Consider the following 27516-nt stretch of genomic DNA (forward strand, 5'->3'; position numbering starts at 1 on the left):
TGGGGACACAATGAATGAGATACAACTGGCTCCCGCCGCGGAGCGCGAGGCGCCTCGCGCCACAGCATAGGGTGAGATGTATTTAAATGCAAAGCTCCTCGGTCTGCTCCTCTGGGGGAAACGTCTCTGCTTTGCGCATGCGCAGTGAGACTGGGTGTTCTCTGTCCAGCGCGGTTCACAGTCCGTACCCCGTGCAAGGTCCTAACTCAGCGATAGGACGTAGGGTCTTCGCTCCGCACGTGCGCCGCTGTGACGCGCGGTCCTGCGCGTGCCCAGCAGTGAGACGCATTCTTTTGTTTTGTTGAGCTCGCGCGTGACTCGGAGGGGGAATAACACACCGGGCCCCACTCCTCACAGGCAGCCGGGCCCCCGGTGCCTCCCTCCCCCCAGACCCTGCAGCCCCCACTGAGCGGGGCTCAAGCAGAGGTGAGGGAGGCCTCTGACCCCAGGGTGACTCTCGAGCACGGGGGCATCTTCAGGACACTGAGAGGCAACATTCAGGGCAGGGGCTGTGCAGTGCTTTCCAGACTCTGAACTGTCTCATGCATGTGTGAATTAAGAAAAGAAAGTGCATTCACAATGAATAGTTCCACCATCTTTCTAAAACAATGTACATACGCAAGCATATACAAACTGTATATAGTGTTTCCCTACTTTGCTTTCCTGAGTGTGTGTCTGTTGGTCTCTGTGTGTCTGTCTCTCATTCCCTGTAGGGAAAGTATGTAGCTCCCCGTTCTAGAAGAGTGGGTCAAGAAGGAGCACACTGCATTGAATAGTTTCTTGGTATGCACTTTTTATTAGTATTACAGGAAATCACAATGATTGATTGTCTCTGTTATATTCTTCTTTCCCACAGGGTCTTCCTCTTCAGTCCCTTAGGTGAGCCTCGGCCGCCGTCGTCCCTCGGACAGAAGGAAAGGACCCAGGTAAGTGTTTTAGCTTTATGGTTTAGTCAAGGGAGGATGTGAGGTTAGAGCAACCAAAAGAAAAAGATTTCTGCACTTGTCTTTCTTTTCCATCTCACTTATTTCCTTTTCCCTGGGTCCCTTTCACCCCTCAGCCTCCCCTCTCGTCCCTCTCTGACTCAGCCCCTTTCCAAAAGCCCCGTAGACGCCCACGCTCCTATAAAAGCCACGTTACTCCAGGGCCATGGCGTGTTGACTCCACGTCCTTCAGTGAGGTCTGGTCTCCTTCTGTTTTGACTTTCCCTCCTCCGCCAGGTTCGGGTGTTCGGCTCGCCAACAAGCTGTGACCTCCGCAAGGCTCCAGTTCTCTCTCTCGTAAAGCTGTTCGGTGTTCTCTGTTTTTCCGGTCTTCCCTGCTGGTTTCTCCGCCTTAGGTTATGGCTCACTTGAGCTCGTGGAATGCCTTTCTGGCGGCTTGGGGAGGATTTACCAAGTCTTAGTTCCTTTTCTCTTTCTTCAGTAGGTTGGTTAGTGGTGCTGCTATTTCAGAATAATTGGGTTTAAACCGGCGGTAGTAGCCTTGTAAGCCCAAAAAGGATCAAATGCCTTTTTTGGTGGTAGGGAAGAGGGTATCTAAGACTGCTCTCAATTTCTCTTGTTGCAGAGCGATAGCCCCATCTCCCAATAAATAGCCCAAATATTTGACTTTGGTAAAGGTTATCCTGGACTTTTTGGAGTTCACGTGGAGCCCTGCAGTCCTAAGTGCTTGGAATATCTTCCCACAATGGACGAGATGTAGTTCCCAGTTAGGGCTAAATATTATGATATCGTCTATGAAGGCTAAGGAGTACTCTTGATGTTGGGAGTAAACTTTGTTCATAAGTCTTTGGAACGTCGCTGGTGCTCTGTATAACCCAAAAGGCAGTGCAGTAAACTCGCATAGCCCATTAGAGGTGCTAAAGGCGTTTTTTTCTTGGTCTTTCTGTTTAAGTGGTACCTGCTAATAGTCTTTTGTAAGATTGAATGTGGTTATATATTGGGCTAAGCCTAATTTCTCGATTCATCGACTCTTGGTAATGGGAATGAGTGAAATTTCGAGATGGCATTGACTGCTCGGACGTTCATACAAAAATGGATGGAACCATCAGGTTTCAGAACTATGACAATGGGGGAGACCAGTTACTGCTGGAAGGTTTTATGACTCCTAGTTGTAACATGCTCTCTATTTCGGCCGGAACTGCGTCCCGCCTAACGCCTGGTATTCTGTAGGGGCGTTGTTTTATTACTTTATTTGGTGGGGTAACAATGGCATGCTCGAGTATTGTTGATTTTCCCAGGAGGTCGGAAAAGATGGAGGAGAAGGACTCTAAGAGGGTCTGAAGAGACACTTTTTGTTCCTCTGTTAGATGTTCGTTTATGGGCAATTTATTCAATGTTGAAGCAATGGGTTTTGAGTCAGACAAAACGTAATGGGTGTCTTTGGGGAGGGGTCCCAACCATTTCTTTAGTAGATTTATGTGGTATATCTAGGTTTTGGTTGAGGAAAGGCGTAACCGGTAAGTAGTGAGGCCTATCCTTTCAGCACCTTCATATGGTCCCTTCCATTCTGCCCGATTTTGGTGTATAGAGGAAGGTAGGAATAGGAGCACCCAGTCATGGACCTGTAACTGTTGTCACTTCTTTCCTTTATTGTAAGACATCTGCTGGCTTCTTTGAGCTTTTTCTAGGTTTTTGTGAGCAAAATCTCGCAATTTATGTATACGGTTTCTTAGGCTTTGGGTGTATTCTAGATGGTGTTGTGTCTCTTCTTGTTTCTCTTGTTCCCATGCTTCTCTTGTCATTTCTAGCAAGGTTTGTGGCTATCTCCCGTAAAGAAGTTCAAAGGGAGAACAACCCAAGCTTCTCGGAACCTGGCTTCAAATAACAAAGAGGGCGAGTGGCAACAACATGTCCCAATCTTTCCCTTCGGTGGTTAGCATTTTCTTCATGGTTAGCTTGAAGGCGTTATATCGCTTGCACAGACCATCTGTCTGAGGGTAATAAGCCGATGTTTTTATTTGGGTAATTTTCAAGGTTTTACAGACTTGTTTCATTAAACGAGAAACAAAGGGGGTACCCTGGTCTGCCAAAATCTCTCTTGGAAAGCCTACCCTCGAAAACAATTCTAGTAACTTTTCACTGATGTTTTTTTCTTGCTTGGTGTTTGTAGGGGAAATGCTTCTGGGTATCGAGTTGCGTAATCAACAATAACCAGTATATAGATATATCATCTTTTTGATTTTGGGAGAGGACCCACTAAATCCATACTTATCATCTTATAAGTAAAGCACTGGGTGTACAAGCGAGTCCGAACATTAGGGTAAATACTATTTTATCATGTCTGTGCACCATCCATTGATTACACCCACCAACTATTAAAACGACGAATCCATGCCAGGACTGCCCAACATGCATGGAAATTAAGAGCGCCCTAACAATGTACATGGTCTAAGAAAAACGCAAGTTAAATTGTCAAAGCAGACTTGATACTCTCGTCATAAGAAAAGTTAAGTTGCCAAAAAACCTTAAACAAGGTAGGATTGCTTTTAATGGGCACGGCTCCATTGCGTATTATGTTGCACTGGGTACACCGGTCAGTAGTAGGAATCTCGCTGGACACTGGCATGGTGAACGATGCCCTTCCAGGCTGCTCATTCCCCTGCGTGCTCGTCGTTCAGCACATAGTCCACATGGCCTTCACCTCTATCACACAGACTCACAGCTCTTACTGCTCCGGGCATTCTAAATGTAACCAAAAGTTGATTTCACTCACCGCCATGACGAGCTCGAAGGGATGTTTGTACACCTGCACCGGGGACTAGAACTTTAAAAGAACTGGTCCCCGTGGTGGGCCACTATGAACTCTAAGGCCGTGGCAGACATAGTTCGGTAAATAGCAGGCCCACGGGTCACCGCCCTCTTTCTTTTGTTAACAAATCAAAGCTCCCCTTCTGTTCTAGGCCTCTCCCCAGCCTTTAGACCTGCCGCGGCAGGCAGTGCTGTGTGTTTAACCACACGGCAGGGTCACAACTGTCCGCAGGCTGGGCACACCTTGAGTGACCCACACCTTTCTGTTTCCTTCAAATATTTATTTTCACTTATCCATGCAGCTTTCCCACACAGTGTTTGTGCCTCGCCGTCTTTGGAATTCAGCGGCCGGTGGACCCGAGCTTTTAATTATTCTTTAAGTGGGCGCTAGGTGCCTCTCTGGGAATATTCTGCTCGCTCCCCTGCTCATTAGCTGAGTCCTGATCCTAGCAGCAGGGGCTAGGGAAGCCCAGGGGGGTGGCAGGCAGGAAAGCATAGTCTACTGCCCTTCTACAGATATCAGTTGTCACATAATGCAGCTGTGACAGGTGAGGGCGGCATTCTATGCAGCTGGCCCAGTGCCTGGACTCTACCTGGGGGCCATGAAGGCGCGTAGGGGGCCTGGCCTGGACGATGCACGGGGAAGGTACAGACAAATGCAGTGTAAATACCTACAACCTGTCCACATTTCTGCATATCTTAAGACGTGTAAATGTCACACCCTGTACAACATTGTTTTTCATGGATACAGCGTTATTGCTTCAGATTCTTTATGCCTGCCTTCATGCTTGAGCCCCAGAGTGAATTACCATCTTTAGTAGCTACCATGTGGAGGGTTTCCTCAAGGCCATTGTTGTTTAGTCACATTAAACAACTTAATTATTATGTAAGGCCTTCTAAATTTACTGCCAGACGCGGCCGGCATGACGAGCGGGTGGGGGGGGGGGGCGGTGGAAATGGGGTCGTGGCGGAAGGGTTTATTTAATAAAAACAAAATATTACATAAAACTTATTGTCCCGCTTCTGGATGGGTCCTGGCTCCCGCTCCCACCGTTCTGCGTTTTCTATGCCTGCAGCTCGGCGTCCCAACCCTCCAGGCTCCACCAATCACAAGTGGTGAGGCGCATTGGAGCGCGCCCCACCCGGGCCATTTTCATCCATTGTAGGCAACTGAAGCAGCCTAATAGAGAAAAAAGAGAGAGTGGGCGGTCCTGCTCCAGGGCAGGGGGATATGCTTGCCCACTGTTGTACATACTGACTGTTTGGTCGGCCCTGGAGCCGACCAGTCAGTATGCACAACAGTGGGCAAGCCACTTCCCCCTGCCCTGGAGCAGGACCGGCCACCCCCAATGAGGCACTTCTGCTTTCTTGCTGTGCGAGAAGTAAGAAATATAAAATGGTAGTTAATACCATTATGTTTCTGCCTTCTCGCACAGCGAGAAAGCAGGGGGGTGACACCCCCACACCCCAGTGGGGGAGCTGCCACTGTCTGCATGGCATACGTTCTTTATAGCAGTCACATTACCCATCTGGGGTTAAAAGTATATGGAGGTGGTCCAGAAAGTTGAAAATACATTTTTGCATACCCTCTTATCGGTCCCCCAATTAACTTCAATTTTTGTTATCGATGAAGATTTGGGGGTTAGGTATGTGTCAGATTTGATGAGGTTGGCCCCGGTGGTCTGTTGGCTCAAGACCTGGCTTAATCTAGACTTAACATTTTCCGTCAGATAATTAGGGTCTGCGTCACTCTGGAGAAAGCATGTAGTATCCCATGGCTTTATTACATTATTCAAAAAATATGTAGGGGTTTACCCAATGACCCTCCTCGACCTGGGCAAAGTATTACAAAAAGGTAAAGAAAAAACGTCTGGCAAGGAGGAAAAGATATGTGTATATCTACTTAAATATAGGGAACTTTATATTGCCCTATTAACAGTACATAGTCCTGTTGTTAGTTCATATTTCTTATTTAAAAAAAATAACATACCAGACACATTTTGTACGAACTTTTAGTTATCGTTTTTAGTTATTGTTGTAATAATTTTTTAGTCATCAATATTTCGATATTATCTTTTTCATTTTGTTATCATATTTTTGGACATACAAACATATATGCAAACTACAAATAAGTAGACATCCCAAAACACAATTCATAAAATTCCTTCTACCCATTTGATAGAAAAAACAGTGTTCGTCTATTAAATAAAGGGAATACACTTTGAGGTTGTCTTATATGCACACGAGGTAATTACCCCTCTAGAGACCTTAATTCAGAAATGTTGAATTCACTCATCAGAAAGATATATCAATTATAATCAGACTCCTCTTGTCAAAGACTGCTGACACGGACACGTTTCGGCCTTTATATCATTCTTGGCCTCCTCAGGACAAAGGTAAGGAAACTTGTAGAGCCAAGTCCAGGTGCCCTGGATTTAGAACCCAGTTCAGGACGAACAAGCAAATGTCCAGGAAATCTCACTTCATTACTTTCTTTTAATTCACATGCCACTAATAGAACGCCAATTAATTTCTTAGTAACCTCTCCGAGGCATATACAACTTTCTCCGCTCTCTGTGCTTCAACAAACGCATATGGTCACCATTCTCTGTCCATTCTGCTAGGGGTTAGGTATGTGTCAGATTTGATGAGGTTGGCCCCAGTGGTCTTTCAGTTCAAGACCTGGCTCAATCTAGACTTAACATTGAACCATCAGATTATTAGGGACTGCATCACTCTGGAGAAAGCTAGTAGTATCCCGTGGCTTTATTACGTTAAGCACAGCCTATTAAAATTGGGGCGCCGAGATCTTTTTTATTCACCCGATACGATAAAAAAAGAGGACCTGACTTGGATTAAAACCCAATTCTTGAATTTCCTGTCGGTGGAGCGTGAGGAGCGGGAGCTACTGAAACCATCAGTAAAGGCTTATTTTTTGTCAAAAACCCCCCCTCGGACTGAACCTTACCTGAGAAATGTTACTAAACCCTTCCACCGTTTGCTTTTAACTAGGTTCTGTTTTAACCTAATTGACTTCTTTTTAGGTAATTCCCAAGGATGGAGTATGCAAGAAGATTTGAGTCCGTGTACCTGTGACAATTTCTCACCACAGGATACTATGTATTTTATAAGGTTTTGCGACCATTATACTGTGATTCGCAGGAAGTTCTTAGTTCCTATTTTAAGAGAAAAAAGGTTTTGTACAGGTTAAACCTGCTTTAATTTAACTCCAAATGTTGATTGATCCATGGGAGATTTTTAATATTGCAAGCTTCTTAGTAGCAGCCGTTCGTCTCAGACAAAAAATGTACCCTATGATCAACGTTACATAAGCATTAACTATATACATATGATCATTAATTTCCTTTTTTGCTGCCTTTCTTGAAAATACCCCTAATGTAGTAGTCCTTTTGTCTATATATGTGCTATTGGCTATTGGGGTTTTTATATGCCTATGAAATTGATTTTGTAACATTGATTCTTTTTTTTTGCTCACATGTTGTGATTTGGATTTTAAATGTTTTTATTGTGTACTGGGTTATCAGAATTTTACTTGTATGGTAATAATTAACTGAATAAAGTGGTTTGACTGACTGACAGTCACGTTACCCTTCTCTGCTACTTCATGATGAGGGAAAACTGCCTCTAGACAAAACGCTGATCTCGCTCCAGCAGAAATATTATTCACTGGAGGTATATTTAAATTTTTAATGTTGCCTGAGAACTCTTGGACACACAAGGAATTTGGCAGCAGGTGGTTTTAAACCCATGTTATTTCTGAACACACAGCACCTGAGCATCCACTCCCCCGATCAGTGCAAGGTGTTGTAGTGCACCAGACGGTGCACAAGTATCTAAAGGATCTGTATGACAAAACCAGTAGCTCATTGCTATAATCTTCATAAAATACAGTCATGTTTGTGATAAAAGCCTGGTACGCATTCTGTGGAGCAGGATAATTAACCCTCAGTGCTACTAGGCATGCTGGTCAGTCAAAACTGCCACTAGACAACAAAACTCCAACCTCTCCGCAGGAACATTAGTATTTGACGTACATGTGTGTCTTAGAGTCTAGACACCATCACCTGAGTCACTGGAGGAGGGAAAGGAATCAATTCCTGCAGTCCCGCAGGTACCGGACTACAACTCCCAACCCCCCTGCTGCTGGACGCACACATTTAAGCACAACGTGTTCCCGCGGCTATTGTAGCCGCCATTGCCTGAGTCACTGGAGGAGGGAGAGGATGCAATTCCTGCAGTCCGCAGGTGGAGGACTACAATTCCCAACACCCCTGCTGCTGGACTTACACATTTAAGCACAACGTGTTCCAGTGGCTGTTGTAGCCGCCATCGCCTGAGTCACTGTGGAGGGAGAAGATGCAATTCCCGTAATCCCGCATGGGAGGTCTACAACTCCCGACCCCCGTGCTGCCGTGGTCACGCATTTAAGCGTTAGGTGTTCCCACGGCGCGGTCCGCGCCCGGGTGAAGCCCAGGCCAAGGTCAGGCCTGTCCACGCCAGTCGGCGCCAAGAAGAGGCTGGGTGGAGGGAATGTAGACACGCTTGATGCATTCTTAACTAGGGCAATGAGTGTACTCGTGCACGAAATTGAATTAACTGAGCGGTGTTTATCACAGCAGCCTCTTGTCTACCAGATGCAATCTTCCTTAGGGCACACAACTGTTGATAATATTACCACTCAGCCCTTGCAAGTACTTCCATCTGAGAACCCGGTACCAAGCCTCTTGGAAATTCTTCCCATTATACTTGCCCTCAACGATACACCTATTAGGGAGCTCGACCTTTGTACCCACCTTGATCTTAATATTGAACCGGGGGGGGGGGGGGAGACGAAAGAGGAGCAAACCTGCACTTACCTGTGAGACGCCGCCACCGCCAGGAGTCATACAGAGGCAGCCAGGTACCCGGAAGCACGCCGCCACCGCCAGGAGTCAATCCACTGCTGACTACACGCGCCGCCGCTCCGGGACTACAGTTCCCGGCAGTCTACGTGGCGGCGCGCTCTCTGACACCGCGAGAGCGCCAGGAGGCGCACATAAGCGGCGCAGCACCCGGCGGAGTGGGGGAGACGAAAGAGGAGCAAACCTGCACTTACCTGTGAGACGCCGCCACCGCCAGGAGTCATACAGAGGCAGCCAGGTACCCGGAAGCACGCCGCCACCGCCAGGAGTCAATCCACTGCTGATTACACGCGCCGCCGCTCGGGGACTACAATTCCCGGCAGCCTACGCGGCGGCGCGCTCTCTGACACTGCGAGAGCACCAGGAGGCGCACATAAGCGGCGTAGCACCCGGCGGAGTGGGGGAGACGAAAGAGGAGCAAACCTGCACTTACCTGTGAGACTCCGCCACCGCCAGGAGTCATACAGAGGCAGCCAGGTACCCGGAAGCACGCCGCCACCGCCAGGAGTCAATCCACTGCTGACTACACGCGCCGCCGCTCCGGGACTACAATTCCCTGCAGCCTATGCGGCGGCGCGCTCTCTGACACCATGAGAGCGCCAGGAGGCGCACATAAGCGGCGCAGCACCCCGCTTCGCGGGACGCCCGGGGCTAAGCCCGGGCAAAGGGCGGGCCCTCTACGGCAGGAAGAGACAGCGGCAGGGCCCTGACCCCTGACCAATTCGCTCAAGTAAGTCATCTTCTCACAAAAATATCTGTAAGTGTTTGTGACACTATTCTTTGTTGAACACCCCACGGATTTACATAGACGCTATCTACAAAAGTTGTCTTCCAATATGTCAAAAGTAAAACCAATTGCCCCCCTCAATACCATAGACAATTATATGGTCCAGAAAGTTGCTAAAATTAATAATGACAGGAGATCATCTCTGGGGTTGAGTTATTCACCAGAATTCCCCATTGACAATACACCTTTACCTACTCCTGCTTTTGATATTAGCAACGAGGTGTTCCAGACCCCGGAGAACAATTCACTGACCCAGCTTCTAGTAGCCATTGCCGAACCAATCCATGAGAATATACCTGAAGAAGAAATAATCCTCCTAGAAGAGGAGGCCCCTGCACCGGTCCCAGCACCAAGAGTAACGAAGGGGGGGGGGGGGGGGGGGGGGGAGAGGAACATATCCAAACGGGGCGGTCTCCGATCAAGTAAAAAACGTCCCGATGCATCCCCCCTGGAAAATAGTGGAGACGATACAAGGGGTACTACTGGAGGGAAGGTATACTTGGAAGAAGATCAATTCAAGAAGCTGCTAAATGCCGTAGATAACAAGATCAAAACTATAACCAAACCGCTTCTTAGTAAAATAGACCAGCTCACGGAAGAGGTGAATAGGCTGGGGGGTCTTCTACAAAAATCCTTACAAGAAAAAGCGAAAACCCCATTGCCAAAAACACTCATAGTTGAATCAAAAAATACCCAAACTGCCCCAAGGTTAGAACTACTTGAAAATACTCTCTTGACCTCCATGGAGAGCACTGATCTAGGGAGGGGGGGCTTGAGGGATGTAGATACCAACAAAGGGGACTCGGCAGGGTTGAGCCAAAGAGATAGAAAAGAAGATTCTAATTTAGAGAAGGGTCCTGCAGAACTAATTGTAGAGGCATCACCACTAATATTGGTTCTAGCAAACGTCCCCCAGCTGGAACCAGGGCAAGTTGAGAACATTCCTTCCTTGATAAATAAATCACTCCATTGGTTATCAAGGAACATGGCTTTTACTCCGGGAGGCAGGGATCAGTTGGCGCAAGAAGTAGTTAAAGCTAGAAGAGTTGAATGGATCGGGGGCGGCACTAAAAAATTCAAGGGGGATTGTGTGGTCTTACACCTTTCAGACCCAGAAGTGCTGCCAAACATTCTTGCGAATATATACCCTCCCCAGCGCAGATCAACTGAAATAGTGCCACTAACTTTGGATTTCTTTTATACAAAAAAGGTAATACTCTAAAACCGGTGACGCCGAATGCGTCCCGGGTGTGCTTCGACTCCAGATTACTGAGGAGCTGGTATACTTCTCTGAGTGTGCTGTGAGGGGGACACCGCAGCAGGACTACAGGTTCATGGAGCACGGAGGCCGGTAATCTCGGTCCGCTCTTCCCTGCCTGGTGACCTTTGAGGCTTTAACAGCAAATAGCATGTTAAAGCGGAGGGAACCCCCCTCCACACACGTATAGCACCTTAGCGTGTGCGACACATTTCAATAATCACTTCACTTAATATTAATTTTTTCACCCACACTCTCATTGGTCCTGAGGAAAGCCAGTTTTATAACAAGAAAAGGCCTGGCTGAAACATGTCGACCACATAGGACGCGGGAGTTCATAATTCACTCCACCGCGTCCGCTTGCCTTTTTATACGCTAGCGTGGGCCCAGCTATTAAAGTTCTATATACCCTCGGGCACTGGGACCCACAGCATAGCTTTTAAATCACTTTCTTATACACCCCCTCACAGCACACTCAGAGAAGTATACCAGCTCCTCAGTAATCTGGAGTCGAAGCACACCCGGGACGCATTCGGCGTCACTGTGGTGGGCCCGATGATGAAGCATGCCACCGACTAGGTCGGTGGGTGAGGGCTTAACAACCAAACCAAATGGTTTGCCATCATACGTACTGAGTCTCCCTTTATAAACACAACCTAGCTAGTCCTTTTTTGATAATTACTTATTAATTTGGGGATTCGGACTGGCTTATCTAGTCCTCTCTCTCCGTTTTGATTTGCTAATACTCTAAAACCAACAATGTTGAAAACTAAATGGAACCCTGTATTAAAAAAAGCCATAATCCTAGATATTAGGAACAACTGGGGAATCCCGATGGGAAATAGGTTCTCGGCCCTTTCTGGTCTAAGTGAATGCAATTGACTGGAAGAATGGATGAGCATAGGAAAGGTTAAGGTTGCAGAGATTCAAGATAGTGGAAATGATGGTAGTATAAAGCACTTAGAAACAAATTGTAGTGAGGGTAAGATATCCAACTTCAGGAAATATTTCCCTAGTATAGTAGAGCACATCCCACCAAATACCCACACTACTGTATGTAATGAGGAAAGGAGTCCTTTGTCCCCCTCTATCCAGGGTGCATCATCTCTAGAGTGGACTACCCAGATAAAAGGTAGCCTTAAACTTATCTCCTGGAATCTTGCAGGCATTCACCAGAAATTAGAAACCCCTGAATGGTATGAGTTTATCGACTGCCATGATGTTATTATGCTGCAGGAAACTTGGGCAGTGGCACCAGTTTTTCGGCAGGGCTTTCTAAATTTCTTTGTACCTGCGAAAAAGAATACTAAAAGGCGGCCCTCAGGGGGTCTAATTATTTGGGTACGACAATCTTTACAATGTACCATCAAGCAGAGACCTATTTGTAATTGTGACCTACTCCCACTTGTGTTCACCTGGGCTGATGGCCATAACTTGGCCTTATATAACATCTATGCCAGGGGAACTCAAGGGGGCAAAGCCTCAGAAGTGATAGGTGCATTAGATAACGACCTAGAGATTCTTCCTACACAGTACACTGTCCTAGTGGGGGGAGACCTGAATACAACATTTGAACCACTAGGACTTGAGGATAACGAGCTGGCCCTAGAGGAAGATACCAAATGGGGAGTTCCCCAATTGGATCTTCCGATGGTAAAAAAGTGGACAGAAGTGGCAATACAGGTTAAGAGTTTATGCCTGGCCAGGGGATTGAGGGCAGTAAATGGCCGCACCCCGTCAGATCCACAGGGCAAGCACACTTTTGATAATCTGAGGTCAAGTAGCAGGATAGACTACTTCCTTATAGATGTTAGAGATTGGCACAAAGTGGTAGATATGCAAGTGTCATCAAGATTAGAGAGTGACCACAACCCGTTGTGCCTGCTCTTTAATCTGGAACAAGGTGAAAATTCAACTAATCAGGAAAGGGGTGTTACAACACTAGATGTTGTTCCAACTAATAATCTCCGCCATATCAAATGGGCGACTCTGGTAGATAAGCCCGGGGACATGAAGGACCCAGAGGAGATAGTTATCAAAGAGGTCACCAGATTACAGATTCATACCAATGAATTAAATTTTAATCAACTGATTGAAGAGTCACAGCCAACGTTTTTTGCTAACTTACAGAGGTTTTTCTTCAAAAAAACCAAGCAGAGGAAGGGTCCTGGCCCACCGATAAAAAGAGGGTGGTATGACCACTCCTGCAGAAAAGCGTGACAGAAGCTCAGCGTAGCACTGAGGACTAAAATAAGAGTATTAAAGGCCAGGGATGATTACAGGAAAACACAAGTTAGGGCAAAAAGACTGTGGGATGAGAACATATGGTCAGATCTGAAGAAAGCATGTACAGCCAAACAACAGAAAGAGTTTTGGGCCATCTTAAAGTGGGGCAGTGGGGGAGTAGCAGACTGCCCGAAAAATCATGTAGCAAAGGAAGCATGGGTGGACTTTTTTAAACCACAATACGCAGATAATCTACCCCCTCCAACCGAAATGCCACCAGAAAGGGTATTCTATACTCATGGAATATTCTCATTGAAAGATGTAAATGAGGCAATGGACGGGGTAACTAGAGGAAGGGCGCCAGGAATTGATGGAATACCAGCGGATGTGTTCTTATCTGACAGGGCCAACTGGTGTAAATATTTTGTATGGCTTGGTAATGCCATCGCACAAGGAGCAACGATCCCAGCAACATGGAAGGGTGCGGAGATAATACCAGTCTTCAAAAAAGGGGATAATGCTTTACCAAGTAATTATAGGCCCATTAGCCTTATCGACTCAGCACAAAAACTGATGGGCAGGATGATACAAAACAAAATACAAGCCTGGATAGATGATAAGGATATCCTTTCCCCGTACCAAGCTGGCTTCCGCCCACTAACTAGCTCTGTTGACCAGGTATTCCACTTTTTAACCATGTTCTGGAAAAATGTAACCCTGACAAATGGCCCATTATATGCTGTTTTCGTTGACCTGAAGTCAGCGTTTGACTTAGTACCCCGACAAAAACTTTGGACTGTTTTGCGGGATCTCGGAATAAGCCCCGAATTGCTCACTCTGCTCATGAGGATGCACGAAAACAACTATGCAAGGTCAGGTGGGGTGCACAGGGAGACGTCACCGAACCTTTCCCTGTGGAACGAGGGGTAAGGCAGGGGTGTGTCCTGGCCCCCACCCTATTCTCTCTTTATATCAATGGCATAGTAGACTTTTTAAAGCAATCTCCGACAGATGCCCCGATATTAGATGGGGAGCGGGTTCCAGTATTAATGTTTGCTGATGACACCTTACTGGTCTCGCGGACCCATTAGTGGTTTACAAAAGACAATCAACGCTTTTGGTGATTTCTGTCGGATTCGGGGCTTGGAACTAAACACATCAAAGACTAAGTTTATGAATCTGAACCCTGCAAATCAATTTAAGGGGAAAATGCATTTTAATGGGTCTTCATTGGAGGAAGTGAACGCTTTTACCTATCTAGGTATTTCCCTACAGGCCAACATGAATTGGAAATCCCATATGGACTCTGTGGTGCTAAAGTTCAATCAATTGGCCGGGGCTATAGCACAAAAACACAAATCTTCATTTACAAAACCCATCCAGCCAATAATGGAGATCTACAGTATGAAAGTGTTGGGCGCTTGCCTTTACGGATCAGAGCTATGGGGCTTTACCAACTTGAGTACACTGGTCTCTGCAGAAAAAAATTCCTTCGTCGAATGGCTGGCCTCCCGCAGAGCACTCCATTAATTCCGCTCCAATATGATCTTGGGAGGAAAAAGATTGAGGACATGGCCAGATTGCTTCCCCTCCTATATTGGAGGCGTATAAAGACTACTCCTGAATTGGGACTTTACGCAGCTGCTCTAATGGACGTTGTTAGCTCTGATCGGTTTCATAAAATATCTTGGCTTAAAGAAATAAAGAACTTGCTCCAAAAAATGCACCTAGATCACCTGTGGACTGCAGTAGACCCAAATGCCTTTCCATCTAAGGCATCACTGAAAAAGATGTATTGGGACATGATATACAACACTGTTTTGACTTCCAACCAACTAACCATGTTGACATCCCAGTTCTTTGATTTTAAAATTACTCCTAAATGCGAACAGTACTGGGATTTGATTTCTAAACCCCTAGATAGGAAGCTGTATTTTCAGTTTAGAATTGGCTCTCTACCCCTTAATGCCTTCACTGTCAAATGGTGTCCTGGCAATGTAAATATTTGCTCCTATTGTAAAGTACATGTAGAGGACATCCCACATTTTCTGTTTGCCTGCCCGCTATATGCTGCCCCAAGAAGTAGATGGCTAAAACCGGTTTGTAGGAATTTGGGGATAAGGAAATATCTAGAGGCACTAAGGATATTGAGATCAAATTGTGTCCCCAATCTTGCTATCGCTGAAGCCAAATACCTGGGGTGGGCCTGGATAATACGCATGCGCACTTTAAACTGTAATTAATTATGGGAAATGTAATTACAATGATAACTTGCCTCGCCAAGACCTTGTACTGTGACTCGGATTTTACTATGCATGAATTTTATAAATTGAAATATTCGCCAGCACTGTATAAATTGATGGTATTTAATATGTATTTTATCCTGTTCTTAAAAATTTAGTGTAGTATTTATTCTGTTTAGCTTAGGGAAACATGCTTTTATGACAATGCTGTCGAATAAAGTATTAAAACAAAAATAAAAAAATACTGAACCGCCAGTTAAGAGGTGAAGGGGTGGTGGTATTCAGAAGCCAAAGTCTGCCAGAACCATTTGAGCAACAAAATCAAGGGGGGTGTTATATTTGGGGGTCTCTAGTTGGCATATGTAGGTACTTGTGACAAGTAGGGACCCTCTCCTCTAGTCAGGTTAAGGGGGATTACACACCTAAAATAACCCCTGCTCTCCCTCTAGGTTACGTGGCGCGAGCAGGCAGGCTTTACTTCAGAGGCGTTGTAAGTTAAGCAGTTGTGACCACATACAGTAACTCAGTGACAACACTACAAATGGACACCACACAGGTTTATATAAAAAATAAGTATACTTTATATAGAGTTACCACAAGACCATAAACGACAAAAATACACACTGATTACTTTAAGATGGTAGATTTAAGCTTAGTTCAGTTCTTAGATGCGACACTCTGCGTCAATGTACCTTAAGTTGCGTTGCGCTTCCACAACAAGCAGTGTTGCAGCGATGGGAAATGCGGCGAAGTTCAGGGGCAATGCGGGGATGCGAGGTGCTCTTGATCAATGTGGTGCAGTGCGACAGTTCCAGCGGCGACACCCTCCTTTCTCCGGAGTTGCGACGGCAGAAGCAGCGACACGCTTCCGCTTCGTTGCGGCACGCTTCTCTCCGATGCGGTGCAGTGCGATAGTTTCAGCGGCGACACCCTCCTTTCTCCGGAGTTGCGACGGCAGGTGCGGCGTCTGCGGCACGCTTCTTCTCGCTGAGTCGCGCTTCCAGCCCTTTGCGACACGCAGTTCCTCAGAAGGCCCAAAACAGAAGCAGGCTCTTCCCAAAGAACTCTGGGGAGCTGGGGGTGAAGTCTGTTGTCCCTGAGCTTGTGGCGTAGCAGTGGTCGAAGCACAATACTTCCACGGGGCAGGTTGTTTGAAGACAAGGCAATGTGCAGTGGGCAGTTAATGTTTCAAGTTTGCTGCAGCATAAATTGGTGGCTGGGGCTGAGACACTGCTGAGGGTTGGATTCCGTTTTTCGCTCCGGGAGCAGTGCAGCCATGCCATAAGGCGTTACAACAATGGAGCCCTGCGGGGGAAGAGAGGGAGAACAGCGCAGGCCGCGGCCGAGCGAGTGCTTATACAGGGAGGAGATCCCCAAGGGCGCTTTGGAAATGCTGTACCAGATGTCGTCGGGGGAGAGATCGCAGGCACCATCCCTATGTGCCCCCGCGATCAGCGCAGACATAAAAGTGCCGTGCTCGGACCGCCAGAGGTCAAACGGACCTCCCGCCAGTACCGAGCGCCGCTTTGCCCAGAATGTGGCCGCTCAACGCTCCGGCCCGTGGCCCGGTGACTCACATCACCCCAGCTGCTGGCTCAGTCCCTCCACCGCCGCACCCGGAGTCTCCTCATATCGTCAATTCCGCTATCTTGAAAGTCGTCCGCCTGGAGTCGCCGATTTCTGCCGTTCCGGTGGTTTTCTCACAGCACCGCAGGGAGACTTTTAATCAGGATCCCTTCCGCTGCATTTAGGTGTCTTTTCCCTGCCCGGTAGCCTCGCTGGATAGCGGGACATCACGTTGTTGCAACGACTGCTGGCGGAGCTTCAAAGCAGAGCGACCATCTTGGTCTCTGGCTTGGCCACGCCTCTTACCTCTTCTTCAGCCCTGGTGCCACTGTGTCTGCTGCACTAACAATAGATGTGCCTATGTTCTCTGTCCTAGGAGCATTTTGCACTTTGACCCATAGCCTTCGGTGCCCTGCGCGTTGGTTGCACTGGGCTGTTTACATTTATGTGCCCTGATGTGACTCCATCTGCCCTCATATGAACCACACATTAGATGAGACCCTTTCAACTCTGCGATCCGGAAGGGCCTCTCTGAAACCTGATATGCAGAGAATATATATAAGAAAACAAAGCAAGAGAGAAAATTGGGATATAAAAAAGAGTGAATGTTGTAGAAAAACAGAACGAGAAACAGCAAAGGAGAAACAAAGGTTATGAAGTGCATGTGTGATTAGGGTGACCAGGTGCCCCGGATTTACCAGGACAACCCCAGTTTTTCAAATTTCAAGAAATATGTCTTGTGTCCCTGTTTCCATAGAGGGCTAGCTGAAAGAGGCACATTTTTATGTTTTCCATTGGAGGACTGGCTAGTTTCTGTTATCAGAAAGCACGTTAATTAGCCGGTATGAAATGGTGTTTAAAATGGCACTTTATTTATTTCCTTGGCGTTTCGATGTTGATAAGCACTGTCATCCCATACCCCTCAGTTGATGTAAAATAGTCGTCCTTCTTTTAGATTTTTTTAAATATACAGTTTTTTGTTGTTTTCAAATTCTGGTAGTCTTATGTGTGACCAAAATAGCAAAAGAGATAGAAAGATAGACTAAGAGAATCTGAAAACTAAGTGAGAAATAGCACAAGAGAATGAAATAGGGTAAGAACCAGAGCAAAAGAGAAACAAATTAACTTGAAAGTGACAGCAAAATCAAGGGAATTATAGAAGAGAGTGAAAAAGTCAAAGGTTAGCATTTGGAACTTGTGAGATGATGGATATCAGCCAGAGATTGTCAGATATGATGTCCCCCTTATTCAGAGTGCTTAAAGGTGCACACTCTGCAAGTAGGGTGGAGAGTGAGAAAGATGAGAATGGAGAGCTAGAGGAAACCCAAAGGTATCAGAACAGAGTGAAAAAGAGGAAAGAAAGAGGGTGATGCAGACAATGGTTGAGAAGAAGAGCAAATAAGGCAAAAATAGAGAGATAAAAGGAGACAAAGATGAGGATGAGGGAAGAACAGAGGGATAAAAAGAACAGCATAGCTAGTAGAAGAGAAAAAGATCAAGAGAGCGAAAATACAACAGACAGTGAGACATAAAAAAAAGAGTGAGAAAAAAACAAGATTGAAAGAAAAAAAGGCTGTTGAAAAATAGGAAGAGAGTTAAAAGAAAACAGTGAGATAATACGGGAAAAAGAAAGTGAGATGCTAGAAAGAGAAAGTAAGAGATAAATTAAGACCATGAAGCTCCACTTGAGTGAGGGAATGAGAGTCTTAAAAGGATAGAAGAGGGACCACATTCGTGAGAGACATGAAGGGAGAGAAAGTAAAGTGGACTGAAAGAAAGGCTGCAGAGAAGGAATTTGTAATTTTAAAGGTTTTTTTCTCATAAATTGACGTACTTTTCATAAATACTATACCCAGGCGCAGGTAGCAATGTCTTTTGCACGAAGATTTACTAATGAATATCAAAACAATTACACCACTTGTAGGTGGTGGGAATAAAGAAAAATCAGCAATATTGATCCATTAAAAAAATTCAGGATAAACAGTTTTGAAGTTAACTCACAATAGAATGGTACATCAACTTTCAGTGCCAACTAGTTCTCACAAGGCAATACTGTCTGTACACTGCTGTTTTAGGGAAAAAGTATGCCACAGAGTAATTTACAAAAGGGGGTGGTGATGGACGGAGCATCTGAATCAATCAAACACTCACACCCAGTCAAAAGATCTGGGTTTAATCCATCACCGTTCTTTAGCCCACTCTGCCCCCCCAGTTCAGACATGGCTATATGCAAATCAGTCTGGCCCTGTGCCTTATGGGAACAGTCCAGCCCGAACTGCCAAGGCATGTCTTCCCTGGACCGGAAACAAGCTTCCGAGGACCGGTTTCTGGCATTCCAGCCGTGTTCAGCCCGGCTTGCTTGAATCCAGTGGCAACGTGAGAAAGGGACTCACGTCTGAGCATACCCTGCCACACTTATGGCGGCCAAAAACGGTACAAAAGGGGGTGGTGATGGACGGAGCATCTGAATCAATCAAACACTCAAACCCAGTCAAAAGATCCGGGTTTAATCCATCACAGTTCTTTAGCCCACTCTGCCACCCCAGTTCAGAGATGGCTATATGCAAATCAGTCTGACCCTGTGCCTTATGGGAACAGTCCAGCCCGAACTGCCAAGCCATGTCTTCCCTGGACCGGAAACAAGCTTCCGAGGACCGGTTTCTGGCATTCCAGCCGTCTTCAGCCGACTTGCTTGAATCCAGTGGCAAAGTGAGCAAGGGACTCACGTCTGGAGTACAAAAAAACGATGGATTTAGGCCCAGATCCTTGTACTGGGGTGAATGTATGACATTGTTCTACATTCTGTCCATCAACTGTGTTTTTTGCAATTTTCACCCCGAATGGGCTGGGTATGCTCAGACGTGAGTCCCAGGCTCTCCACACCACTGGAGTCAAGCTATCCAGGCTGATGAAGGCTGATAGCCAGAAACCGGTCCTTGGATGCTTGATTCCGGTCTGGGAAAGATATGGCTTGGTAGTTCGGACTGGACTGTTCCCATGAGGCACATGGTCAGAGCTGATTTGCATATAGCCAGTGTCTAACCCAGGGTGGTGTGGAGTGCAAATAAAAGATGGATTTAGGCTCAGATCCTTGTACTGGGATGAATGTATGACATTGTTCTTCATTCTGTCCATCAACTGTGTTTTTTGCAATTTTCACCCCGAATGGGCTGGGTATGCTCAGACGTTAGTCCCAGGCTCTCCACACCACTGGAGTCAAGCTATCCAGGCTGATGAAGGCTGATAGCCAGAAACCGGTCCTTGGATGCTTGATTCCGGTCTGGGAAAGACATGGCTTGGTAGTTCGGACTGGACTGTTCCCATGAGGCACAGGGTCAGAGCTGATTTGCATATAGCCAGTGTCTAACCCAGGGTGGTGTGGAGTGCAAAAAACGATGGATTTAGGCCCAGATCCTTGTACTGGGGTGAATGTATGACATTGTTCTACATTCCCTCATCGCTCCTGCCCTGAGTGGTCGCTCCCCTGTCTCTCCACCGAGACGCGGTATCGTAGAACTGCGCTGCATTGTGATTGACTGTGCCATTATTATTTTCAACTGGATATTAATTGTATTTACCTCGCTTGCTTGCACCTTTTCTGTATTGCAATTGAGTTCATTGCGCAATATCCCCCGGCGCCCTGCTCTACTCCCCCCTCCATTTTGTCTCTGTTGTTGTTGTGCTCCGTGTGCGTTGACCTGAGCCCGCCCCGCCTCCCAGCTGAGCCGCCCTCCCACTAACTATTTACAGCGCTCCCGGTCCCAGAAGCGCTGTGGTCCCTCATCGCTCCTGCCCTGAGTGGTCGCTCCCCTGTCTCTCCACCGATACGCGGTATCGTAGAACTGCGCTGCATTGTGATTGACTGTGCCATTATTATTTTCAACTGGATATTAATTGTATTTACCTCGCTTGCTTGCACCTTTTCTGTATTGCAATTGAGTTTATTGCGCGATATCCCCCGGCGCCCTGCTCTACTCCCCCCTCCATTTTGTCTCTGTTGTTGTTGTGCTCCGTGTGCGTTGACCTGAGCCCGCCCCGCCTCCCAGCTGAGCCGCCCTCCCACTAACTATTTACAGCGCTCCCGGTCCCAGAAGCGCTGTGATCCCTCATCACTCCTGCCCTGAGTGGTCGCTCCCCTGTCTCTCCACCGAGACGCGGTATCGTAGAACTGCGCTGCATTGTGATTGACTGTGCCATTATTATTTTCAACTGGATATTAATTGTATTTACCTCGCTTGCTTGCACCTTTTCTGTATTGCAATTGAGTTCATTGCGCGATATCCCCCGGCGACCTGCTCTACTCCCCCCTCCATTTTGTCTCTGTTGTTGTTGTGCTCCGTGTGCGTTGACCTGAGCCCGCCCCCCCTCCCAGCTGAGCCGCCATCGCCCCTCCCCCTCCCCACCATCCATATATGACAGTAGCCCATGTGCGCAGCGTACACGCGCAGCGTTCGCGCCCAATCCGCGCCGAAGGTGCGCCAAAGGTAAGCCCGTCTACGCCCGTCCGCGCCAAGCCCGCGCCCAGCGCCAGACCCCCTGGCCCTCGCATTGCCCAGCCCTCCCGCATAACCTACGATGCCAACACCCTCCGAGCCCTTAACCCCGGCCGCTCCTCCAACTGCGTCCAAGCCGCTCCTGGACACACCCATGGACCTTTCTCCTGCAACTCCTGCAAATTCATCGGCACCGACAACAACTCCGGTACAATCACACCACAGATTCCCGACCCCAACAACCTACAATGCATCTTGCTCAACACCCGATCGGTCCACATGCACGCCATTGACCTATGGAATCTACTAGACACCATCTCTCCGGACGTCGCCTTCCTAACAGAAACATGGATGAACGCCTCTTCCGCCCCAGACATCACCATTGCCATCCCAGAAGATTATAAGATCATACGCAAGGACCGTACCGGCCACACAGGTGGAGGAATCGCTATCGTCCATAAGAAATCCATCCACATCTCAACCAGCTCTGACGTCAATCTCGCCAACTCTGAACACCTTCACTTCCAGATCCACATCGACCCCAAGACCACACTCAGAGGCACCCTCCTTTACAGACCTCCAGGACCCCGCGCACAATTTAGTGAGGACATCACGGACTTCATCACTCCACACGCGCTCCCCTCCAAAGATTACATCCTTCTGGGAGACCTCAATTTTCACCTTGAAAAGAACAACGACCACAACTCCACCACCCTTTTGGACAACCTCGCCAACCTCGGACTGAAACAACTGGTCACTTCCCCCACCCACATCGCAGGTCACACACTCGACCCTATCTTCACCTCCAGCAATCATGTCTCCTTCAGCCACACTACGGCTCTCCTCTGGACTGACCACAGCTGCGTTCACTTCACCTACAACAAGCCCAAACCCAACAACCACCCCCAACCAACTCTGCAAAGAAACTGGAACAAAATCACCATCGACCAGATCTCCTCATCGCTTCTTCTAAACCCCCCAGCCCACTCCTCAAACCCCGACCAAGCCGCCACCAACCTCACCCTATGGTTATCCAACAGCACCGACATCCTAGCACCACTGAAAAAACGACAAATCAAACTTGGCAGCAAGAAGGCCTCCTGGTTCAACGATGATCTTAAGAAATCCAAGAAACTCTGCCGCTCCCTTGAGAAGGCCTGGAAAAAAGACCCAACCACCAGCACCAAGGACACCTTCAAAAACGCCACCCGCTTACACCACCAACTGATCCGAAAGGCCAAGAAAACCGCCTTCAAGGACCGACTAGATAGCAACGCCCACAACAGCAAGGAACTTTTCAACATCGTCAAGGAATTTACCAATCCCTCGGCCAACTCCAACGACATCACCCCCTCTCAAGCCCTCTGCGACTCCCTAGCCTCTTTCTTCCACAACAAAATTGCAGACATCCACAACAGCTTCGACAACCAACCCGGAGACCAACCCGGAGACCAACCCACCCAACCATCTGCTGAACCCTCACCCCCCTCGAACATCCTTAATGACTGGAACCCAATCTCCACTGAGGACACCATCCGCCTGATGAACTCCATCCACTCAAGAGCCCCCACAGACCCATGCCCTCACCACATCTTCAACAAAGCAGACTCCATCATAGCACCGCACCTCCGAGACGTCATCAACTGCTCCCTCAACTCCGCCACCTTCCCGGAAAGCTGGAAACACGCTGAACTCAGCGCCCTTCTAAAAAAACCTACAGCGGACCCCTCGGAACTCAAAAACTACCGTCCCATCTCGCTCCTTCCATTCCCGGCCAAAGTCATCGAGAAAGCTGTCAACAACCAGCTCGCCGCCTTCCTCGAAGCAAACAAATCCCTCGACTCCTCACAGTCCGGCTTCCGAGCAAAACACAGCACGGAGACCGCCCTCATCGCAGCAACAGACGACATTCGAACTCTACTGGACAATGGAGACACAGTCGCCCTCATCCTCCTCGACCTCTCCGCAGCCTTCGACACAGTCTGCCATAGCACCCTTCTACAGCGCCTCAGAAACATCGGAATCCAAGGAAAAGCACTAGAATGGATCACCTCGTTCCTCACCGGAAGAACCAAGAGAGTCTGCCTCCCACCATTCAAGTCAGAGGCCACTGAAGTCATCTGCGGCGTGCCACAAGGATCCTCACTCAGCCCCACCCTTTTCAACGTATACATGAGCCCCCTCGCGGCCATCGCACGCCAACACAACCTCAACATCATCTCCTACGCTGATGACACTCAACTGATCCTATCACTCACCAATGACCCTAGCACCGCCAAAACTAACCTACACGAAGGAATGAAAGAAGTAGCCGAATGGATGAAACACAGCCGTCTGAAACTGAACTCAGATAAAACAGAAGTCCTGATCTTAGGTACCTCCCCATCTGCATGGGACGACTCTTGGTGGCCAGAAGCCCTTGGAAAAGCACCCATCCCGACAGACCACGCACGGAACCTGGGCGTCATCCTGGATTCCTCACTTTCAATGAACAGACAAGTCAACGCCGTCTCTTCATCCTGCTTCAACACTCTTCGCATGCTCAAAAAACATTTCGTTGGATCCCCACCGAAACTAGGAAAACGGTCACCCACGCTTTGGTCACGAGTCGACTGGACTATGGAAACACCCTCTACGCCGGTACTACCGCTAAACTCCAGAAAAAACTCCAACAAATCCAAAACGCCTCAGCCAGGCTCATATTAGACATCCCGCGTAAAGAACATATCTCTGGTCACCTGAAAAACCTCCACTGGCTTCCCGTCAATAAGAGGATCATTTTCCGGCTCCTAACCCACGCACACAAAGCACTCTACGAAATCAGACCAGAATGCCTCAACACACGACTGTCCTTCTACACCCCCTCCCGCCAGCTACGATCATCCACCCAAGCCCTTGCCACTGTTCCCCGCATCAACAAAACCACCATGGGAGGTAGATCCTTCTCCTACCTGGCAGCTAAAACCTGGAACTCACTTCCCACTTACCTTCGCCTTACCCAGAACCACCTAGCATTCAGAAAGCAACTTAAAACGTGGATATTTGACAAGTAATTCCCCACCCCTCCTCAAGCGCCTTGAGACCCTCTGGGTATGTAGCGCGCTATATAAATTCTTTGACTTGACTTGACTTGACATTCTGTCCATCAACTGTGTTTTTTGCAATTTTCACCCTGAATGGGCTGGGTATGCTCAGACGTGAGTCCCAGGCTCTCCACACCACTGGAGTCAAGCTATCCAGGCTGATGAAGGCTGATAGCCAGAAACCGGTCCTTGGATGCTTGATTCCGGTCTGGGAAAGACATGGCTTGGTAGTTCGGACTGGACTGCTCTCATGAGGCACAGGGTCAGAGCTGATTGCATATAGCCAGTGTCTAACCCAGGGCGGTGTGGAGTGCAAAAAAAACGATGGATTTAGGCCCAGATCCTTGTACTGGGGTGAAAGTATGGTATGACATTGTTCTTCATTCTGTCCATCAACTGTGTTTTTTGCAATTTTCACCCCGAATGGGCTGGGTATGCTCAGACGTGAGTCCCAGGCTCTCCACACCACTGGAGTCAAGCTATCCAGGCTGATGAAGGCTGATAGCCAGAAACCGGTCCTTGGATGCTTGATTCCGGTCTGGGAAAGACATGGCTTGGTAGTTTGGAGTGGACTGTTCCCATGAGTTACAGGGTCAGAGCTGATTTGCATATAGCCAGTGTCTAACCCAGGGTGGTGTGGAGTACAAAAAAATGATGGATTTAGGCCCAGATCCTTGTACTGGGGTGAATGTATGACATTGTTCTACATTCTGTCCATCAACTGTGTTTTTTACAGAGTAATCGCAGGCACATCTGTGAAGTATAAATAGTCCAGTAATCATGATCTATACAAGACTTTGATTGCCAACGTGCTGCACTCCAAAGAGTAGGCAGTCGAAGCACTTACAAATGGAGGCTGCATAGATTGAGAGAGAGTTAATTTACTAACTAGCCTAAGGCTTAACTGGAAGATCCTATTATAAATTGATATCTTTGAGCGTAGAAGTAAGGGCTGAGGAGCACATTGGGTGTCAGTGAGTACCCGAAAGTGGATAGGATCACTCATCAGTGAGGCAGTAAAGCCAGAGTCTCAGAAAATGCAGACCACTGCCATTGATCACATGTGAGTTTTAATTGCGACAGTGCCCTGTCCCTCGGGGCCAACTAGCCCTCCTGTTACCTCCAGTAAGCCCCATACAGCTGGATTGCTGAGAATGTTCAAAGGCCACGCCACCTTTTTACACCATTCTGCAAACGCGACTCCTGGCGCACTGCTGCCCAGGGGATGAAGTTCACTTTAGTCCTGAGGGCCTCAGGGCACAACAGGACCTCATTGCCCCATCAGCAATGCGCCACAAGGCGCGTTTGCAAAGTGGTGTAAAAAAGGGCGTGGCCTCGGACCACCCCTCACTGGTGCTTGCTGGAGGTACCTGGTGGGCTAGTTGGCCCCTAAGGACCCATAAGATGTGAGGGGACTTCATCCCCCAACCCAAAACGCGCCAGAAGGCGTGTTTTCAAGTGGGACGGGGAGGGGGCGGGGCCTACAGCGAGATCCAGCTTCGGTTTTCTTTTTCTTTTTTTAGGAGGGGGCTGTGTGGCACGCCTTCTCTTAACATTTTTTGAGCCCTGGGGATCCCATCTCCCAGTGCCTGAGCATTTAAAAAAAAAACAAGAAGGCCCCGCTTCCCTGGGACACTATTGGCCCCGGCGACCCCATCCCCCGGGGCCTGGCCTTGTGTTAAAAAAATTGCAGAAGGGGGCAGCGTGGCCTCACTCCCCTGGGCCACATCTAGACCACATCCCCCAGGGCTGCCCTTCCATTAAAAAAAAAAGCAATAAACTAAAGGGGAGAGGCTTTGTGGCCCCCCTCCCTTGTCATTTCTGGCCCCAGGGACCCCATCCCCGGGGGCCGACCCTCAATTTGGGGGGAGTCCCAATGCTCCCACGGTCCCTGCCGGCTCCTCGCCTCCTGCGTGAGCCATAATTGCTTTTGGGTAAGGGGAGCTGCTAAAATGCAGCTCCCCTTGCCCAAAAGCAATTCTGCTTTGCTTCTTGGAAGCGAGAGCAGGTTTCCTGCTCTCGCTTCCAAGAAGCAAAGCAGAGTTTACTATGGCATGGCGGGAGACATTGCAGCTGGCCCTAGGGGGTGATACTCCCAAGGCCCTCAAGGGCTCTGGAATGGGAGCTGCCGGCCCCCCCTCCCAACGAGTACAAAGCCCCTTGGAGGTGGTGGTCCCTGGGGCCCATGGTGTCACGAATTCACCCACCTGTACTCCAGTTTGTTCCTTCCTTGATGCTTCTATTACCCAACTCCCTCTGAACTCCACCAGAGAGGCAAGGATAGGATTCACTTGCCGCCCTGATCGAACCCCGGGGGAGGGGGGAATAGGGACGAGAGAAAAGAGAAGACACATTGGATTCTTGTAGACCGACTTGACAATTCAGTTGTGTAGAATGTCTCTCGAGAAAGGCAAAGTGTTACTGGGCTTCAGTTTTCAGCTCGTGTATAATCTGATAAATGTACCCGGTTAATCTGAACACCCTAAATCACTTCTTTAGGTCAAACATCTGCTTTGGAACTCTTAATTAGGTATACCTGAATTACCATTGACCTTTTCTCTTAAGGATTCTTGAAACTAAAAGAAAGAATAAACAAAAAAAACACTACAGGTGAACTAATAATCTGTGATTGCTCAAATTATCACAAGAGTTACTGATTTCCTTTACAATATTTGCTCCGTAATTTCACATTAAATATATATAAATAATAATAACAATCGAGCACTCTGTTCCTTTTCAGACTTCTAATCAGACTCAAGGTATTTACACAAATGTCTGTTTTACTTTAACATTCTTTACTTACTCAATGTCCTTAAAGTCCTTGGATTGTTTCAGGAAGAGTTTCAAAATGTTCTCTTGATTTATAGAAGGTCAAGAGGTCTGCCACAGTTTTCATAAAGTTTAAATTCTTACTGGTATGTGTTCAAGCATGCTAACCCTTTACCATTCAGAGCGAGGTGTTGCTTGGCAACCCTTTGTTGATTCTCTTTTCTGTTCTCTTTTGCAGGAAATCGGAAACAGTGCCGGGAGAGGATTTGGAGCCGGAAATTCAGAAACAGGAAGGAACGTCTGAAATGTGCTCCGGGCAGCAAGAACACAGCTGAAGACATTGAGTGAAGACAGGGAAGTAAGCAGGGTGGAGCGTGGAAGAGCTTCGGATGATCTGCCATCCAGGTCCGGAGTCAG

The 27516-nt window shown here is 47.8% G+C and overlaps 1 long non-coding RNA gene across 1 annotated transcript; it reads left to right on the forward strand.

Annotated features, from left to right (window-relative positions):
• Positions 1-296: 296 nt before the first annotated feature.
• LOC147663443 (uncharacterized) lies at positions 297-27516 on the forward strand. The gene is made up of 3 exons (XR_015305312.1): positions 297-426; positions 857-926; positions 27338-27516. It is a non-coding gene; the product is annotated as an uncharacterized LOC147663443 (long non-coding RNA).

This window comes from Lissotriton vulgaris, unplaced genomic scaffold (genome assembly GCF_964263255.1).
Source record: "Lissotriton vulgaris unplaced genomic scaffold, aLisVul1.2 SCAFFOLD_735, whole genome shotgun sequence".
In the NCBI taxonomy this organism is placed as follows: Eukaryota; Metazoa; Chordata; class Amphibia; order Caudata; family Salamandridae; genus Lissotriton; species Lissotriton vulgaris.